The 22,420-nt window shown below is 31.4% G+C and overlaps 1 long non-coding RNA gene and 1 pseudogene across 3 annotated transcripts; one reads left to right on the top strand and one right to left on the bottom strand.

Annotated features, from left to right (window-relative positions):
• Positions 1–22,420, top strand: part of LOC145053195 (polyubiquitin-like) — a 148,421-nt pseudogene that overhangs the window by 120,668 nt on the left and 5,333 nt on the right.
• On the bottom strand, positions 14,846–18,529 carry LOC145053199 (uncharacterized). Of its 3 annotated transcripts, none has more exons than XR_013684381.1 (4): positions 18,331–18,529; positions 16,486–16,570; positions 15,929–16,001; positions 14,846–14,960 (listed from the first exon to the last, which is right to left on the bottom strand). It is a non-coding gene; the product is annotated as an uncharacterized LOC145053199 (long non-coding RNA). The 3 variants fall into 3 exon arrangements; XR_013684379.1 differs by having other exon boundaries at positions 14,848–14,960; positions 15,921–16,001; XR_013684380.1 differs by lacking the exon at positions 14,846–14,960 and adding an exon at positions 15,044–15,305 and having other exon boundaries at positions 15,921–16,001.

Consider the following 22,420-nt stretch of genomic DNA (forward strand, 5'->3'; position numbering starts at 1 on the left):
GTGTGCCAAGAATGCATGGCATTCCTTGCGTAAATATTTTTGAGCTTTGACACAAGAGATGATATGAAGATTTTTACTGGGTTTATCACCATAAATAACGAGGGTTTCGCCATTTGGCATATTAAGGCGAACGACCTTTTCGTAAGATAAAATGTCCGTACGATGAGAACTCAGCCAATCCATGCCTATGATGACGTTGAAACTTTTTATTGAAATCAGCATGAGGTTGATTGGAAAAGAATTATTGTTTAGTGCGAGGGCATAGTTTAAGTATAATTCTTTAGCGCCTTTTGTATTTCCGTTAGCCATTTCTACTATGAATGTTTCGCTTAATGATTGGGGTGTTTGTTTGAGTAGCTTTTTAAAATTATGGCTCACGAAACTCCTCTCCGCTCCACTATCAAATAGGATGCATGCATACGAGTTATCAAGGAGAAACGTACCCGTAACCACCGTGGGATCGGCAACAGCTTCCTCTTGGCCCATTGCGAATACTCGGCCTCTTCCACGAGCATTCCCATTGTTTGCTTTCGGACAGTCCCTTAGGAAGTGCCCCGTTGCTCCACACTCATAACAAGTACGGCCTACTCCGACATTTGCAGCTGGAGCGGCCGGTTGGGTTGGTTCCTTGTAGAAGCAGACAGTGTGTCCCTTCCTGTTGCACTTAGTGCAATGCATTTGACGGCAGGGTGCATGGTGATGAAAGTTGCACTTATTGCACTTCGGCAGCTTGCCGATGTACGACTTTGTTGGTGTGGGGGTGGTAGGGACATTTATAGTGTGAGCTGTCACTAACTGTTGCCTCTTGGGTTTCTCTTGCATGGCCTGCCCCTTTCTCTTGTTTCAGGGTTTCCTTCGGTCCTCTACCTCCTTCGGTGGCTCAGAAGCAGCGGTAATAGTACCCTGTTTAACACCATGATCAATCAATCGTTGAGCCAAGCGCTTCGCGCTGTCAAACGTGATTGGGTTAAAAGTCAGGACATGCCCTTGGATCTAGGGTGACAATCCCCAAATGTACCTCTACACCTTCTTTGGTTACGGGTTTACCATACACAGGCACAAGGCTGACAATCACTGAACCTGGTCGTGTAAGTGGCTAGTTCTAATCCAGTCATCCTTAGGTTCCATAACTCCTGCTCTAACTTTTGGATTTCGCCCCTCGGGCAGTATTCTTCCAGCATCAAGATTTTGAGATCTTCCCAGCTCATGGAATTATCAACTGGGAGAGATACGGCTTTCACATGGCCTTTCCACCAGGTGAGAGCTCGATCAGAGAAAGTGCAAGCAGCGAACTTAACTTTGCTTGTTTCCGGGCATGTGCAGATCTCGAAGACCGTTTCGGTCTTCTCGAACCATTTCATAAGTGTAATGACTCCTCCTACTCCGTTGAAAGTCTTTGGCTTCACATTTGAAAATTCTTTGTATGTGCATTCCCTGATATGACCATGGTCAGTGCCATGATTCAAGTGGTTAGTACTGCTTCCAGTTCCGCCAGCGCCGTTAGTGTTTATTTATGTAAGAGCAGCAGCTACTGCTGCAGTGATAGCAATATGTACCATGACGGGATCATATTGTAGAGGTGGTGGCGGTGGCGTAGGTGTTGCATTGTTGGCGCGGCATGTACATCTGCGAGGAGGCATCTTGTTGCCAAATAATTAACAATGAAAGATAATAAGTATCTGATGATTTGAAAGTCGAGTGATAAAAATTTGGTTATTTAGAATTCTTCATATGTTAAGATTCGACTTAAAAATGAACTTGTGTTTGATTCATAATAGTAGTTTATATAATAACAGATAAACCTATGAATTTGAGTGGTATCCAAGGAAATTAACACGCAATGCAAATACTTATATATATATATATATATATATATATATATATATATATATATATATATATATATATATATATATCGTGGATACATCGAAATGTTGGGAAAATTTGACCTCATCTACAGGTCTACAGTACAGAAAGTTAATAAAAGTAAGACATTTAGTCGTGGTCCTAGTCTAGATCAAAATTTGGTAGTAGTACAAGTACTACTTGCGACACATACAATGCTTAGAGCTAGACTCTGCTTCCGAGTGTTTGGCCCCCATTAGTCGCCTTTCAAGGATGGCTTGAAGCTCCCTCATTTCTCTTATTTAGGCAAGGGCTGCATCCATTTGGCCCTGGAGTGCCCCGGTGTAGGTTTGGGTTTCATCATATAATCCATCCAGGTGAAGAATGTCTGCCATGTTGACTTGTGATGTTACATTGACTTCCCAGATCCGGTATATTGAAATTCTCGCTTGTTCGGTTTGGCGAGCTATCTTATCCATGATGACCGGGAGTGTTCTGTCGGCCGAACCTCCGATACTAACATTGTAAAAGTCTCTACACATTCCATATGGAGGGCGCACTCCTTGTTGTTGGCTGCAATGATGTATGAGATTTCCTCACATTGGTGTCGGTCCTTGAAAACCTCTCCTGATTGCAGGAGGTCGGACGACAAGTGGGGGATTGTACACTTCAAGTTCTGTATCAGTCCCTTCTGAATCTTCTTCTTCCTCGATTGGTTCCTCTTCTTCTTCGTCCATAATTTCTTCTAGATTCTCTTCCGGATCATCCTCAATCCATCCTCCATTGCCTTGGTTCGGGTAGTAGGGGTCCCCTGGTAGATGGAATCTGGCCATAGCGTCTGTGCGAGAATAGGGATATGAGAATTGTCTAAAAACTAAAGCATATAGATTTGAACATCAAGGTTAAACTATTGCATTTACAAATACTCCTATAGTATTCTAAATGTTATGTTTGATTCTAAAGTTTATATGTTTGGTAAGTTTTAGACTTGTCTTCCACTGCAACTATTCCCTAACATATGTTAGTCGACTCTCATAAAAATATAGTTGATCAGGCTATATTCATCCCAATCCCGATTACATATTCCAAGGCATACCTGTAGTGCACAACTCATCTATAATACTTCTATATTGTTTCCCTTGTGATATTGGTACTGTTATGTAATGTATGCATGTATACTTTTAATAAAACTATATTTTTAAAAGTATATCTCTTAATCAGAGTGTTTTTGCCCAGTTCTGTTTATAGTTGTATATCAAAAATGGTTTTGATATACTTAGTTCATTATAAAGAATGCTCTGATACCAATCTGTCACACCCCTAAACCTGAACGGAGGAAACATTCGCGGGTGGAGAACGTCATGTATAGTATCACAACAGTTGAATAGTAAAGAAAGTACACACCACCATAATATATATTTGAAAATTTTACATGATTGTTGTATTACATGTTTCAAAAGTCGAATACAATATGATGCTCCAAAAGATGTTACTAACGCCAGAGCATTAGTCCCCAAAAGTAATTTCTAACTTGGTGTTTACCAATTCCCTGAGAAAACAAGTTATTTCAAAGAAAAAGTGTCAACTAGTTAAGTTAGTGAGTTCATAAGTAGATATTTGTGTAAATGTATGTCATTCGAAAGTTTACGTTTGTTTTCCAGAAAATCCGATATTTTCTTATAAAAAGGAGTTATGAATCATTGTTTGTATGAAAGGAATGTATCTAACTAGGAAAAAACTATATTTTCTTAAAAGTGAGGAGCAGTCTTAAATTCCCAAGACTGTAACTTGTAAGTAAATATGCCATACTTAAAATAATGATGTATAGTTTTATTAGTAACAAAACTATAAGAAGTTTGTATTCTCACATAAAAATAATTGTAATATTACTTTTCCTGTAAAAACATAATACCGTAATAATTGTCTATCCTGTGAGTTTTCATAACCGTACTATGATGGATTTGGCTGTAGCGACGTTCTTCAGGCGTCGAAATGTTATGATATTTGTCACCCCGCGGACTGTAGCTAACAATCAGGGTGCGGAATCATCAGTCTCGTATAGATCTATACACACTTATCACGTTCTCCGAACGGAGACTCTGATTATAAAACAGGGCTTTCTTGTATACCTTGATAGGTACGATGAAGATGAATAGCTCACATATTCTCAACTAAGTCACGTATTCTAAAAATGTATATGAATGATTACCCTTTCTACAGTGTTGACAAAGGCATAACAATTAGTTGTATTTTCTTGTATAAACATAATGTTATAGTTGAAATGGTTACCCTTGGTATGACGTAGTATGAAGACATATAAATAAAACATATTTCTATTTATAAAACATATTGCATCCCATGAGGGTAAAGTTGTAATGTGTGATGTTTTGCATGTTAACAACTTCATATGATAGTTATCACAATAGTATGAAAAGTATAGCAAAAGATTGATGTTTTTCAGACGAGTTTAACCGTGTGTTTACTTGTCCCCCCCCCCCTAAAAGTGTTTAAAAGCATTTAAAAGTATTTGAAAGTATAGTAATAGGGGTATGAAGTAGAAGTGATGATTTGATGAAAACGATACTTTGCTCGGGCAACACTTCGACCGGAAAGAAGTCAATTTCTCGTAAATCTCGGGGAACTTCCGTCAGAGCTTGGATATGAAACCGGGGCGTCGAGGTACTCCCGAGATTGTAGAAGTATGAAATTTGGGAGAGAAAGTATTGAACTAGCAACCAAAACCTGGAGCCCTCGTATCCTTTATATAGGGTGCGTTTTTGGAACTCACATCGTGAGCATGGAGTGGCGCATGTTGTGAGTTTGATCTTACCCCCTTACGTAGACTTAACGTATGATAGCCTGACTCTGGCACCCATCAGTCACTAGCTCACGTCGTGAGCTTCTGGCTCACGTCGTGAGTTTCTGACAGTGTGGGGTTTCGTGTCCGGAACTTTGGAAATTCATATCTCTCGCATACAAGTTCCAATTTTGACGTTCTTTATATCTACGCGTAGGTGAGAATATACTCTACAACTCTCGTTTAGATTTTGTCGGCTAATTTTGACTTTTATTTTTAATATTACATTTTTAACAGGCCGGGATAGGAAAAGTCCGTTAAAAATTCATAATTTCTTCATCTGACGTCCGTTTTTGTCTGTCTTTTTACCGTTGTACTACTATTGCCGAGATTTTCGATTCTCGTTTAGGTTGTGTCGGCTAAAAGTCGTTCGATCTCTATTTCGAGTTTTTAGTTGTCTACCGTTGTATCCGAAATTAGAAAAATCATAACTTTCTCACACGAAGTCAGATTTTGACGTGCTTTTTATGTACGTTTACGGTTTAATGATATCTACGACTTTCATTTAGATACCTAATGCTAAAAAGTATTTTATTGAAATTTCGGGTTTTATGCTTAACAGTGTTTTACAGGTTTTGTTGCGGATCTTCGATTGGTCATAATTTCTTCGTTATAACTCGAATTTATTTGTTCTTTATATTTTTGAAAACCTTGTTACGATATCTACCACTTAGTACATTCACATTGAGATTTTTTAACATTTCATTTTGTCGTTATTTTTATTATCTTCTCAAAAGATATTGACAAGATATATATATATATATATATATATATATATATATATATATATATATATATATATATATATATATATATTACACTACTAGAAAATGCTTTTTTTACATACAATTTGCGTGTCATAATGTGAAGGGTTTTAGAAAAAATATCTTTTATAGATTTACTAATTTAATGATAATTAGTATTTCATATATATATATATATATATATATATATATATATATATATATATATATATATATATATATATTACACTTCTAAAAAATGCTCCTTTTTACATACAATTTGCGTGTTATAATTTGAAGGGTTTTAGAAAAATATCTTTTATAGATTTACTAATTTTCAAATAAAATGATAATTAATATTTCATTATATATATATATATATATATATATATATATAGAGAGAGAGAGAGAGAGAGAGAGTTAGGTTCATATATAAACCTTAATTATTGTGTGAATGTGTGAACCAATGAGAATTTAGAAAAACAATAAATAATTAATTAAACAAGTAAAAGGTAATTTTGGAAGTTTAAATATAATTATTGACTAACCAAAAAATGAAGTCGTATATTTTCCTTAAATCATGGTTTCGGTTACAAGCATGCAAGAATACTAATTACTTTTTTTTGTTATATATTAACTATTGTTTTTGATTGTATAGACTATGTTAAATTATTCTTCAAACCATTTGCAGTTTTTTTTTTCTAGAATGTTAATAGTATTCTTAAAGAATATTAGTTGTGGGCACTGTTAATGGATATCGATCCAAAAAAGTTGAAACAGAAAGAATTTTAGGCCTTGTACTCTTTAAGAATTATTGAAATTCTCAAAGAATTCTTCAATTATAACAAATTAATCATGTTACAGACTTTTTTATTCAAACTATTATTTTTGATAATATATGTTGTAATATACCATATTCTTAAAGAATACACAAACAATAATAAACAAAATTGAAATACAAGAACGAAGGTAGCACTCATTCTAAAAGAATATACTCCAATTGATGGTATTAAAAAATTTAATCATGCTAAATGATGAAGTTATTCTTAAAGAATTTAAATATGCAGAATATATTATGTCATGTTTTTAAAGAACGCACGGAAAATATTAAACTTTTTTTTTTCACATAAATTAAATGTGGTTGCAATCGGTTACAAAAATTCATTTAATATATTCCTTATTGAGAATTAATCAAAATATAAATTATGTCTTTATAATAATTTTTTTTAATTTCTTATTAAAAAGAAATATTTATGTGTGTTGTGTTCCATTGTAATTATGGTATACCGTATAATCTTAGCCATATACACATCTAAATCTAATGGTCCAAAACTTGTCATACACTCACACAATATATATCATTCACATTTAATCCTAACCCTATCTATCTATATATATATATATATATATATATATATATATATATATATATATATATAGTGTGTGTGTGTGTGTGTGTTTGTTTGTGTGACAAAACCATCAATTTCATAGAATAAGTTTTTCACTATAAAAAAATCATATATAAACAGAATCTATGTAAGCTAGACCTCAAAAGTATATAATAGAAAAAGAATATAAACGTTTACAATTTACGAAATTACCTCTTGACAATTGATGAAAGAAAATTAGTTAAATTTGGCACTAAAACTATCTTTTATCTAACAGTTGGATTGTTGATAAAATGATTATCTCCCATAATTTGTGCTTCTTCACCGTATTTTGCTTTCATGTTGGCATAGTGTTCCAAGTTATCTTGGTCAAAAGGATATTCAATGGACACAATTATATTGCATTTCCTAAAAAAATGCATAAAAATCAAATTATACTAATAAAATAGATGAAGAGAAATAAATAAATAAATAAATAAATAAATAAATAAACAACCGATACCTGGCCTTCCATAAGCATGGTACCCAAACCGTCCACCTTAACAAGGATTAATATCTTGGAAGATAATGAGAAAAATTATTTAATGAACTTGATTACAATAAATGGATGGTAAATTACCTTAAGGGTACATTGGTTGCAATAAAGTGAGGTTGCCATTTGGTTTACCAGAACTTTACATATCTCTTCATTCTTTAATTAAGTTTTGTAGTTGTGATGCAAGTCATTTTGTACAATCAGTTGATTTATACTTTGACAGTATTCATATATAGCTTGTCACAAAAAAATTAATGTCGAATGAACAAACAACTTATTATTAGAAAACACTAAGAAATTTCTGAATTTCGAATCCAAACTTTATTAATTTTAGCAGAGTGAGACGTGCTATAACATCCTAGTGATTAAGTCTCAAAATGAGTAACGATGTCAACCTATTAGCAAATAGTGTTTTATGTACGTCGTTTGATTTCTTAGACCCTTAAACTTATGATGGGTGTAAACTGATTAATCTATAGTCTTCCTTGTCTTTGTTAATTCCTAGGGCTCTCATAATTGGAGCAATGATGGTAGATGAAGCGTTAGTCGATAGTGCATATGCATCGCTATCGTGTGAGGCTAGAAGAGGTTGTAAGGGTTAGAGAAGGTGGAGCTGGGTGAGGGGCAGAGACGAAAGAAGGGATATAGAGAATAGATGGAAAAGAATGTAGGAGAAGATGGTGGGGTTTTAAAAAAACTAGGGATTTTCCTTTTCCTTCTATGTAATAAGAAGTATATATATATATATATATATATATATATATATATATATATATATATATATATATATATATATATATATATATATATAATGGCATCAAATTTTAGGGAGCGCTATCGTAAATCCTTTGAATTTCATAAGAAATGACTTTTTTTACGACACCGACTTTTTGTGTAATAAATCTAATGCATATCATAGTTCGCGTGTCATTAAAAGTATGTTTTCTAGTAGTGATATATATATATATATATATATCTCTACTTAATAAAACACTATACTAAATGCCACTTGTCCAACTATTAGCACAACAGGTTGCCACGTGTCATTACTCTAGAATTCTACATCTTCATTTCCCGCCCATATAATCCCAACAGATTTCGTTCACATTCAAAACCCTACATATCAGCATAATTATCAGCATCATCATAAATCAACATAATTAAAAAAAAAATCGCTGGAGTTTATATGCATAAAAATAGGAACATAATATGCAAAAATTAAAAATGCAAAGTTCGTTATTTTATTTGATTTGATTTATATCCTAAAATATATATCCTAAATATCTTAAACATCCTTAATTACCGGAATTTGAATCAATTTGAATCAATTCAAAATATTTGATACTGATTCCTGATTTATAGGCTAAATTTTATACATCAACTATCGGTAATATCATCATCTTAATATTAACCCTTTACACAGAATTCGACAGAACTGCACTTTCATTCACAGAAGTTTCTGTCACAGAAAACCAAAATCATCAGGTTAGCATATCATCATCAATTATCAGTGTTCATTCTTTTGATTTTTTAATTTGAAATCTTTCTTCTTCTACTTCTTCAATCCGATTCTTACATGTAAGCAAACAACCTGTATTGCTAAACAGAGAATCAATCAAAACTTTTAAGTAATCTGCCAAGAAGGATAGTCCCAAATATCTGCATCATAATAATTGTTCTTTTCATTGATTGATATCCTTATTCTTCTACTTCTTCTTCAATCTGATTCTTAAATGTAAGCAAACAAGTTGTATTGCTAAACAGAGAATCAATCAAAACTTTTAATCAAAACTTCTTCTTCAATCCGATTCTTTTCATTGATTGATATCCTTACCAACTATTGCATTTACAAATACTCCTATAGTATTCTAAATGTTATGTTTGATTCTAAAGTTTATATGTTTGGTAAGTTTTAGACTTGTCTTCCACTGCAACTATTCCCTAACATATGTTAGTCGACTCTCATAAAAATATAGTTGATCAGGCTATATTCATCCCAATCCCGATTACATATTCCAAGGCATACCTGTAGTGCACAACTCATCTATAATACTTCTATATTGTTTCCCTTGTGATATTGGTACTGTTATGTAATGTATGCATGTATACTTTTAATAAAACTATATTTTTAAAAGTATATCTCTTAATCAGAGTGTTTTTGCCCAGTTCTGTTTATAGTTGTATATCAAAAATGGTTTTGATATACTTAGTTCATTATAAAGAATGCTCTGATACCAATCTGTCACACCCCTAAACCTGAACGGAGGAAACATTCGCGGGTGGAGAACGTCATGTATAGTATCACAACAGTTGAATAGTAAAGAAAGTACACACCACCATAATATATATTTGAAAATTTTACATGATTGTTGTATTACATGTTTCAAAAGTCGAATACAATATAATGCTCCAAAAGATGTTACTAACGCCAGAGCATTAGTCCCCAAAAGTAATTTCTAATTTGGTGTTTACCAATTCCCTGAGAAAACAAGTTATTTCAAAGAAAAAGTGTCAACTAGTTAAGTTAGTGAGTTCATAAGTAGATATTTGTGTAAATGTATGTCATTCGAAAGTTTACGTTTGTTTTCCAGAAAATCCGATATTTTCTTATAAAAAGGAGTTATGAATCATTGTTTGTATGAAAGGAATGTATCTAACTAGGAAAAAACTATATTTTCTTAAAAGTGAGGAGCAGTCTTAAATTCCCAAGACTGTAACTTGTAAGTAAATATGCCATACTTAAAATAATGATGTATAGTTTTATTAGTAACAAAACTATAAGAAGTTTGTATTCTCACATAAAAATAATTGTAATATTACTTTTCCTGTAAAAACATAATACCGTAATAATTGTCTATCCTGTGAGTTTTCATAACCGTACTATGATGGATTTGGCTGTAGCGACGTTCTTCAGGCGTCGAAATGTTATGATATTTGTCACCCCGCGGACTGTAGCTAACAATCAGGGTGCGGAATCATCAGTCTCGTATAGATCTATACACACTTATCACGTTCTCCGAACGGAGACTCTGATTATAAAACAGGGCTTTCTTGTATACCTTGATAGGTACGATGAAGATGAATAGCTCACATATTCTCAACTAAGTCACGTATTCTAAAAATGTATATGAATGATTACCCTTTCTACAGTGTTGACAAAGGCATAACAATTAGTTGTATTTTCTTGTATAAACATAATGTTATAGTTGAAATGGTTACCCTTGGTATGACGTAGTATGAAGACATATAAATAAAACATATTTCTATTTATAAAACATATTGCATCCCATGAGGGTAAAGTTGTAATGTGTGATGTTTTGCATGTTAACAACTTCATATGATAGTTATCACAATAGTATGAAAAGTATAGCAAAAGATTGATGTTTTTCAGACGAGTTTAACCGTGTGTTTACTTGTCCCCCCCCCCCCCCCTAAAAGTGTTTAAAAGCATTTAAAAGTATTTGAAAGTATAGTAATAGGGGTATGAAGTAGAAGTGATGATTTGATGAAAACGATACTTTGCTCGGGCAACACTTCGACCGGAAAGAAGTCAATTTCTCGTAAATCTCGGGGAACTTCCGTCAGAGCTTGGATATGAAACCGGGGCGTCGAGGTACTCCCGAGATTGTAGAAGTATGAAATTTGGGAGAGAAAGTATTGAACTAGCAACCAAAACCTGGAGCCCTCGTATCCTTTATATAGGGTGCGTTTTTGGAACTCACATCGTGAGCATGGAGTGGCGCATGTTGTGAGTTTGATCTTACCCCCTTACGTAGACTTAACGTATGATAGCCTGACTCTGGCACCCATCAGTCACTAGCTCACGTCGTGAGCTTCTGGCTCACGTCGTGAGTTTCTGACAGTGTGGGGTTTCGTGTCCGGAACTTTGGAAATTCATATCTCTCGCATACAAGTTCCAATTTTGACGTTCTTTATATCTACGCGTAGGTGAGAATATACTCTACAACTCTCGTTTAGATTTTGTCGGCTAATTTTGACTTTTATTTTTAATATTACATTTTTAACAGGCCGGGATAGGAAAAGTCCGTTAAAAATTCATAATTTCTTCATCTGACGTCCGTTTTTGTCTGTCTTTTTACCGTTGTACTACTATTGCCGAGATTTTCGATTCTCGTTTAGGTTGTGTCGGCTAAAAGTCGTTCGATCTCTATTTCGAGTTTTTAGTTGTCTACCGTTGTATCCGAAATTAGAAAAATCATAACTTTCTCACACGAAGTCAGATTTTGACGTGCTTTTTATGTACGTTTACGGTTTAATGATATCTACGACTTTCATTTAGATACCTAAGGCTAAAAAGTATTTTATTGAAATTTCGGGTTTTATGCTTAACAGTGTTTTACAGGTTTTGTTGCGGATCTTCGATTGGTCATAATTTCTTCGTTATAACTCGAATTTATTTGTTCTTTATATTTTTGAAAACCTTGTTACGATATCTACCACTTAGTACATTCACATTGAGATTTTTTAACATTTCATTTTGTCGTTATTTTTATTATCTTCTCAAAAGATATTGACAAGATATATATATATATATATATATATATATATATATATATATATATATATATTACACTACTAGAAAATGCTTTTTTTACATACAATTTGCGTGTCATAATGTGAAGGGTTTTAGAAAAAATATCTTTTATAGATTTACTAATTTAATGATAATTAGTATTTCATATATATATATATATATATATATATATATATATATATATATATATATATATATATATATATATATATATATATATATATATATATATATATATATATATATATTACACTTCTAAAAAATGCTCCTTTTTACATACAATTTGCGTGTTATAATTTGAAGGGTTTTAGAAAAATATCTTTTATAGATTTACTAATTTTCAAATAAAATGATAATTAATATTTCATTATATATATATATATATATATATATATATATATATATATATATAGAGAGAGAGAGAGAGAGAGAGAGAGTTAGGTTCATATATAAACCTTAATTATTGTGTGAATGTGTGAACCAATGAGAATTTAGAAAAACAATAAATAATTAATTAAACAAGTAAAAGGTAATTTTGGAAGTTTAAATATAATTATTGACTAACCAAAAAATGAAGTCGTATATTTTCCTTAAATCATGGTTTCGGTTACAAGCATGCAAGAATACTAATTACTTTTTTTTGTTATATATTAACTACTGTTTTTGATTGTATAGACTATGTTAAATTATTCTTCAAACCATTTGCAGTTTTTTTTTTCTAGAATGTTAATAGTATTCTTAAAGAATATTAGTTGTGGGCACTGTTAATGGATATCGATCCAAAAAAGTTGAAACAGAAAGAATTTTAGGCCTTGTACTCTTTAAGAATTATTGAAATTCTCAAAGAATTCTTCAATTATAACAAATTAATCATGTTACAGACTTTTTTATTCAAACTATTATTTTTGATAATATATGTTGTAATATACCATATTCTTAAAGAATACACAAACAATAATAAACAAAATTGAAATACAAGAACGAAGGTAGCACTCATTCTAAAAGAATATACTCCAATTGATGGTATTAAAAAATTTAATCATGCTAAATGATGAAGTTATTCTTAAAGAATTTAAATATGCAGAATATATTATGTCATGTTTTTAAAGAACGCACGGAAAATATTAAACTTTTTTTTTTCACATAAATTAAATGTGGTTGCAATCGGTTACAAAAATTCATTTAATATATTCCTTATTGAGAATTAATCAAAATATAAATTATGTCTTTATAATAATTTTTTTTAATTTCTTATTAAAAAGAAATATTTATGTGTGTTGTGTTCCATTGTAATTATGGTATACCGTATAATCTTAGCCATATACACATCTAAATCTAATGGTCCAAAACTTGTCATACACTCACACAATATATATCATTCACATTTAATCTTAACCCTATCTATCTATCTATATATATATATATATATATATATATATATATATATATATATATGTGTGTGTGTGTGTGTGTGTGTTTGTTTGTGTGACAAAACCATCAATTTCATAGAATAAGTTTTTCACTATAAAAAAATCATATATAAACAGAATCTATGTAAGCTAGACCTCAAAAGTATATAATAGAAAAAGAATATAAACGTTTACAATTTACGAAATTACCTCTTGACAATTGATGAAAGAAAATTAGTTAAATTTGGCACTAAAACTATCTTTTATCTAACAGTTGGATTGTTGATAAAATGATTATCTCCCATAATTTGTGCTTCTTCACCGTATTTTGCTTTCATGTTGGCATAGTGTTCCAAGTTATCTTGGTCAAAAGGATATTCAATGGACACAATTATATTGCATTTCCTAAAAAAATGCATAAAAATCAAATTATACTAATAAAATAGATGAAGAGAAATAAATAAATAAATAAATAAATAAATAAATAAATAAACAACCGATACCTGGCCTTCCATAAGCATGGTACCCAAACCGTCCACCTTAACAAGGATTAATATCTTGGAAGATAATGAGAAAAATTATTTAATGAACTTGATTACAATAAATGGATGGTAAATTACCTTGAGGGTACATTGGTTGCAATAAAGTGAGGTTGCCATTTGGTTTACCAGAACTTTACATATCTCTTCATTCTTTAATTAAGTTTTGTAGTTGTGATGCAAGTCATTTTGTACAATCAGTTGATTTATACTTTGACAGTATTCATATATAGCTTGTCACAAAAAAATTAATGTCGAATGAACAAACAACTTATTATTAGAAAACACTAAGAAATTTCTGAATTTCGAATCCAAACTTTATTAATTTTAGCAGAGTGAGACGTGCTATAACATCCTAGTGATTAAGTCTCAAAATGAGTAACGATGTCAACCTATTAGCAAATAGTGTTTTATGTACGTCGTTTGATTTCTTAGACCCTTAAACTTATGATGGGTGTAAACTGATTAATCTATAGTCTTCCTTGTCTTTGTTAATTCCTAGGGCTCTCATAATTGGAGCAATGATGGTAGATGAAGCGTTAGTCGATAGTGCATATGCATCGCTATCGTGTGAGGCTAGAAGAGGTTGTAAGGGTTAGAGAAGGTGGAGCTGGGTGAGGGGCAGAGACGAAAGAAGGGATATAGAGAATAGATGGAAAAGAATGTAGGAGAAGATGGTGGGGTTTTAAAAAAACTAGGGATTTTCCTTTTCCTTCTATGTAATAAGAAGTATATATATATATATATATATATATATATATATATATATATATATATATATATATATATAATGGCATCAAATTTTAGGGAGCGCTATCGTAAATCCTTTGAATTTCATAAGAAATGACTTTTTTTACGACACCGACTTTTTGTGTAATAAATCTAATGCATATCATAGTTCGCGTGTCATTAAAAGTATGTTTTCTAGTAGTGATATATATATATATCTCTCTACTTAATAAAACACTATACTAAATGCCACTTGTCCAACTATTAGCACAACAGGTTGCCACGTGTCATTACTCTAGAATTCTACATCTTCATTTCCCGCCCATATAATCCCAACAGATTTCGTTCACATTCAAAACCCTACATATCAGCATAATTATCAGCATCATCATAAATCAACATAATTAAAAAAAAAAAATCGCTGGAGTTTATATGCATAAAAATAGGAACATAATATGCAAAAATTAAAAATGCAAAGTTCGTTATTTTATTTGATTTGATTTATATCCTAAAATATATATCCTAAATATCTTAAACATCCTTAATTACCGGAATTTGAATCAATTTGAATCAATTCAAAATATTTGATACTGATTCCTGATTTATAGGCTAAATTTTATACATCAACTATCGGTAATATCATCATCTTAATATTAACCCTTTACACAGAATTCGACAGAACTGCACTTTCATTCACAGAAGTTTCTGTCACAGAAAACCAAAATCATCAGGTTAGCATATCATCATCAATTATCAGTGTTCATTCTTTTGATTTTTTAATTTGAAATCTTTCTTCTTCTACTTCTTCAATCCGATTCTTACATGTAAGCAAACAACCTGTATTGCTAAACAGAGAATCAATCAAAACTTTTAAGTAATCTGCCAAGAAGGATAGTCCCAAATATCTGCATCATAATAATTGTTCTTTTCATTGATTGATATCCTTATTCTTCTACTTCTTCTTCAATCTGATTCTTAAATGTAAGCAAACAAGTTGTATTGCTAAACAGAGAATCAATCAAAACTTTTAATCAAAACTTCTTCTTCAATCCGATTCTTTTCATTGATTGATATCCTTACCAACTATCCCTGTTTGAATTTTCTGTGAACCCCATATCTATTGTCCAATTTATTTTCATGCATGTGTACCATGTCTACATCATACTTCATGTTCGAATAGCAATGTAATATTATTTATTGTGTTATTTTGTTATTATCATATTCTATCATCATATTATTCTTTTCTAACAGTTTTATAACAAAACTTTTTTTCTCTAACAGTTTTATTTTTTGCAGTTCAATGGCAGCAGCAAATCTTACCTTCATACCTGATTTGGATGTAACCAGGGATGACTTGACCTTCAAGCTTCGTGTCATAAACCTTTGGCATCAAATGTGTTTCTACAAAAAAAACTGAAATTTGGTCAATTGAAATGATCTTATTGGATGAAAAAGTACCTTCCAAAACTTAATTTGATATATTTCTTACACATATTTTGTTATTTTTTATTACTTCTAAAGTTTTTATTGTTGTATTAAATATTTTTAGGGAAACAAAATCCAAGCAACAGTTTCAAAAAGAAACATATATCGATTCAAATATATATTAAAGGAAGGCATGGCATTTTACATCAAAGGTCCAGACTTTGCAGCACTGAAGATAGATGCTTTTAGGTTAACTCATCAAGATCATAAACTCACATTCGTCCAACAAACTGTTGTTACAGAGTGTATCGATTTTGGTCTCTTTGGTTTGTTGCTTTTCTTTTTTAATTCAACTGCAATAATAAATATGAGTCCATTTTAATAACATGAATTATAAGATGTATTATGAATATTATTTTATCAAGACAATACTTCGCATGAATGAAAGAGAGAGAGATACCCATTCCATGGACTTTTTAGTCATTAACAATCCCAAAATTCTTCTATGTGTAACCAACAAAGTTGATATCTTTGAATGAAACGATCTGCAAATATAATAATAATAAAAAACAGAAATTATTATGAAATTTTGAACATCAAGAAATTATTAAAGTAAAACTTTTACGTATAAGCAAAGACTTTATTGAGTAAGTATGTAATTGAACCCAAATTACTAAAAATTAGTAATGACATTATAAAAAATACATGTTGTATAATAAATCCTCATTAATCCTGTGTTAAAAAAAATGACACCATTTGGACCGGATGAGATCACTACCAAGAACAACATTTTTTAAATAGAATGGTTTCCTTTTAGACAATTATATAAAATTAAGTTATTCAGTATTCTACTTTCGATCACCCATAATCACAAAATAAGGTCACAAGCATAAAGTTTGATTTTCTTAAATAAGTCCCATTTTAGCATTATACCTACTAAACCGTTAAGTTGAATTTTGACCCAAAAGACCTTTTTGTCCAATTTGGTCAGTTTTACTTTTTTTTTCTTCTTAATTTGTCAACTTAAACATAAAAATAGCAATACACTAATAGGAAACAATTAAAACAAAAAATATATTTTTTTCATGTTTGTCATTTTGACAAATTTCACCCTTTTTTGGTGTCTATATAGTTTAAAAGTTTGGCTAATGTTCGTTGATCTTAAATAATAGGAAAAATAGGATAAAATAAAAACAATATATCAATATACGTAAATTTCCCGTGCAGGGGCAAAACAATCATTCTGGTACACATCTTTCAAAGAATGGTGTATATGACAAAATACATATACATAATAGAGGGATTTGCCCCTGTGGAAAATACATTTCATAAAATAAACATTTAATAATAAAAGGGAAGCACAAATATGTTAACATAAAACTATATTTATAGTCATTCTGATACACATGTTTAAATATAATCATATGTGGAAATACATTTAATAATAAAATGGAAAGCACAGTTGTGTTAACATATGATTATATTTACAGTCATTATGGAAACATCTTTAAATATAATCATATGTGGAAACACATTTAATAAAATAAACATTATGCAATTTTAGCAAGTTTACCTTTATGCCCCTGATATGTTAAAATATGATTATATTTAAAGTACTTATATGCTCCTGGACTAATAAGAGGACGATTAAATGATAATTATGCCCATAAAGTGGAATATGGGTTGATAACTTGTAATCACAATAAAATGCTAAATTAATAGGTTAGAAATGAAAGTAAGATGCTCTTATGGTTAAAAACAATTATATATCTTTTACAACTCGCACAACATATAAAAATTAAAATTATAATTTAGCAATGCATAGATAGAAGACGCAATCAATTTCAAACAATGAAACATTCGTTCACTACTAAGAATAGTATGCATTAGAGTGTCGATTTTTGTGCAAATTCGTAGAAATAAGTGAAATCGGGTAAATATTTCAACAGTTAATGACATAATTAGGTTACAAACTATTTTTTTCACAATAAAACTCAATAGTGAACTGTATTTAAGATAACAAAAATTGTAAACCAACAATATCGATGGTGGTAGAAGAATAAGGAAACTAACTTAAGTAACTTGACCTAAATTAATCAAAAATATATAACATATCTTCCTCTTTATGAAATACGAAATTCGAATTACATTAGCGGGATCTTAAATTTTTCAGAGATATATTCGGAATCTTAAATTTTTTCACATACATCAAGAGATCTTATTACCTCAGGATTAAATAAGCAAAAATTTATCCTATTGTCTTCGAGCAGATTTCATCTTCATAAAAAAAAGCCCTAATTTTTACCTGTTCAATACGCGTATTGAGAAGCCTATCACCGGTTCAATATTAGACCAAACTTACCGGCTTTCGTTCTGTAACAGCAGCAACTTGATCCTCTTTCCAAGATTTCCTATTTGATTCTGCACAAGGGCCTCCATCGTTGTCGCAGCTATGTTCCCTTCTCAGTTTTCTCTTTTACATCGTGTTCCCAAAAAGAGGATCTGTAAAAAACTTTCTACAAATTTATTTTTATATGAATTTCTATATTTGGTTTAGTTATTATTATATCTCATTTTATAAATTTATAAATTTTTTGCATATACACAAATACAAAATACCTGCATTTTAAATAACAAAAGGCTCGTAATTTCAACTAATAGTTATGTCATTATTATATTACTGCAAAACATATACACTTTAATTATTAAAGATTTTATTATCTATTATCAATATAAATTTCAAATAAATAACTTATAATTTAATTAAAAAATATGTTTTAATTTCTAACCCGTGCTGCCCACGGGTTATAACCTAGTATATATATATATATATATATATATATATATATATATATATATATATATATATGACAAAACTGCACAAATAATCCATGTGGTTTGCTCAAAATTGCCACTTTGGTCTAAAAAAGTTTGGACTAGCACCAGAGGTCCAAAGTTTTCATTTTGTTGCTTGTTTGGTCCAATCGGTTCTGATTTTCTTCTAAATAACGGTTTTGCCCCTGTTAATTTGATTTTCTCTTTTTTCTTAATTGTTTTTTTTTATTTTCAGATTTTAAAAAGAATAAAAAATAAAATTAAATCTCTCTCTCTCTATCTCACACACACACATACAAACATAAGACAAAAAACCACCTACTCCATCATCTTCTTCCCATCCTTCACCTGCAGCAACTCAAGTTATGAACACATTTTATTTTATTTTAAAATTAGGCTAAATATTTTCTTTAATGTTTTACACCATCATCGAAATCAGTACAATTTCAAAATCTCAAGGCATCTTCTTCAAAGAAACAACATTGAAAATCAAATTAAAAACATTGATTGCCATTAAAAAAACCGTTCAACCTTTCACAATTAACATTCTTTATTAAAACTTATCTTAAATCAAAAATAAAATTCATTCAACACATTGATTCAGTCAAAAGATTTTTTAACATAATATCATCCAAACATGAAATCAACTGAAATCTGGAAAATTACCCAAGAACACTTCAATAGAAAATACCCTAAAAATCCGAATTATCGAAAGATTATAATGCATATATTTTATTTTGATTCTTGAATCGATCTAGATGGATAAAAATCCATGAAATCGATCTAGATGCTGATTCAAAAACCGAACCAAAATGTAAAAATCGATCCAGATGTAGAAATTAATGTTGAAATCGATCCGACTCGTTCTGTCGAAAAATGACCACCGGAGTCATCACCCCCTTTCTTAGTTCGTCTTCTCCGGTATGATCGACATCCCTCGTGTTCTTCAAAACAACCTTTTGAACGACATACCTCGTGTTTTTCAAATCTTCTTTTTCAAGCTTTAATAATGGTGGCCATTTCCAAACCTCCACTCGAACACTTCTTCATCAAGCCCTGCAAACCCAACAATAACAAACTCGAATCAGAAGCAGTTCCTCGTTAACTATCAATAAACTCGAATTAGAAGCAAATAATTTCTTCTCTTCTCCTCTTTCTATGAATCGAAAGAATGCTAGGGTTTCCAATGATATTGATGTCCTGAAAAGAGACAGAGACAGGTGAGAAGGATGGCGGTGTTAGGGTTTCATAAAAGTGGCATTTGAAACAAATTAGAGATGGTGATGTGTAAAGAAAATCAATTACGTTGGTGTAGGAATGATGATTTGAGATATAATAGATAGAGGATGGTGGAGTGGGAAGAAAATCAGATCCCATGTTTAGAGGAGGTATGGGTTCTTCAAATGGTATCATAGGGTGAAACATTTAGATGGAGAGAGAGAGAGAGATTTAATTTTATTTTTTATTTTTTATTTTTAAATTTGAAAATAAAAAACAATTAAGAAAAAAGAGAAAATCATATTAACATTGGCAAATCCGTCATTTTGAAAAAAATCAGAACAGGTTGGACCAAACAAGCAACAAAATGAATACTTTGGACCTCTGGTGTTAGTCCAAACTTTTTTGGACCAAAGTGGCAATTTTAAGTAAACCATAGGGACCATTTGTGACATCCCCATTTTCACGGCCAGAAAAGACCGATTTTTGTTTATGCTTTGTTTTATAAAATCAGAGTAATCTTTTAAAGATAACGGCTGCGGAATTTGTTCCCAAAACAAGACATGATAATAACTTATCAAAACATTTCTCAAAGGGAATGTATTTTTCATTTAATAATAAAATCTCGGGATGTCATGTTCCGATACAGACATATAAGCATAAATAGAACTTACATTTAATTACACAATTGATTTATATCTCCTTTAAATCTCTCTGTGAAATATGTCTTCGTATTAATACCTATGATACAAAGAAAACTGAGTGGGTCAGGCTTGGGAGCCTGGTGAGCATATAGGGTTTTCATCCCATAATGTTATATCATATATTTATAAATATAGAACATTCAAACTTGCACAATTTCACCATATAAAGGCAACTCTTAACCCACCCCATCGATCCTCACAATGACACGATCTAAACTCTCGTATCTAAAATTTTCCTCTTTACCTGATCCCTACTCATGGATCTAAAACTATCCTCTTCACCGATCCATACTCACGGATCTAAAACTACTTGATCCATACTCACGGATCTAAAACTAACCTCCTGATCTGATCCATACTCCCGGATCAATAATTGTACCCAATCCATACTCCCGGAATAAGTACAATTAACTATACCCTAACCCTGATCTGATCCATACTCCCGGATCAATAACTGTGCCCAATCCATACTCCCGGACTAGGGACAATTAACTTAGTCTTAATCCATACTCCCGGACTACTAACAAGTTTTATCTCTTTACCTGATCCATACTCCCGGATCTAAAATTTACCTCTTGTTCTAATTCATAATCGCTGAATAACTAGATCAACAACAACATCGGGGCCTCTCATCTGTTTCTCACATATCAACTATCTACCCATGTTCCACCCAACATATTACTAGATAAAAATATATATTTTGATACATAGTTTAAAACTTGTATAACATTCTCATTCAATACCTATTCCATATAACAGATGAGGCACACTCACATAACACGTATTTCATAGAGAATAAATCAGATCTATGAGATAGAAGAAAGTGAATATACATTCACACACATAACAACAAAAATTATACACATAACACGTATTTCGTATAAAATACTTCATAATTATGCGTTAGAAGAAAGTAACCACACATTCACACATATAAACAACAATATACTTAATACACTCGAACCATACTTGTATTATTATCGTGTTTATGAAAGGTAGTATACACTCACTTGATCAGACAATGATTGGACAGCACTACAACTTGCAGATGTAGTATTCTTCGGTAGATCTCCACAAAAATTGAACTTCTCGCGGACAGAGCTTCGGCTCGGGAATTTCACTTCTCGGGATCTTCGGGGCCTCGAGACTTGCTTCGGGGCTCGGGAATGATACCGGGGCTTCGAGATAATTCTTGCACGAAAAACAATGCAAAAACGCGAGAGAAAGAAGAGAAATGAGCAATTGAATCGGCTGCACTCGACTCCATTTTATAGGGTCTAGATCTACGATTTATGCGGGACGTACTCTTAAGTTACGCGGGGCATAACCTGGATAAGCCCGGTGACTCCCCCCTTGGATAATATCGAAAATTTATATTTAAATTTAATTTCGAAAATATTTAATAAACTTCAAAAATTCATATATTCCTCATACGAACTCCGTTTTCGACGTTCTTTATATCCACGCGTAGGTGAGACTACGATCTACAACTTTCGTTTAGACTCCATCGGCTAATTTTGAATTTATTTTTATTATTTATTTTTAGTAGGTCGGGACAGGAAAACTCCGTTATAAAATCATAACTTCATCCGACGTCCGTTTTCGCCTATCTTTTTATCGTTTTACTACAATTAATGA

This window comes from Lactuca serriola, chromosome 5, assembly GCF_051521515.1.
Source record: "Lactuca serriola cultivar US96UC23 chromosome 5, Lser_US96UC23_V15, whole genome shotgun sequence".
NCBI classification, from domain to species: Eukaryota; Viridiplantae; Streptophyta; class Magnoliopsida; order Asterales; family Asteraceae; genus Lactuca; species Lactuca serriola.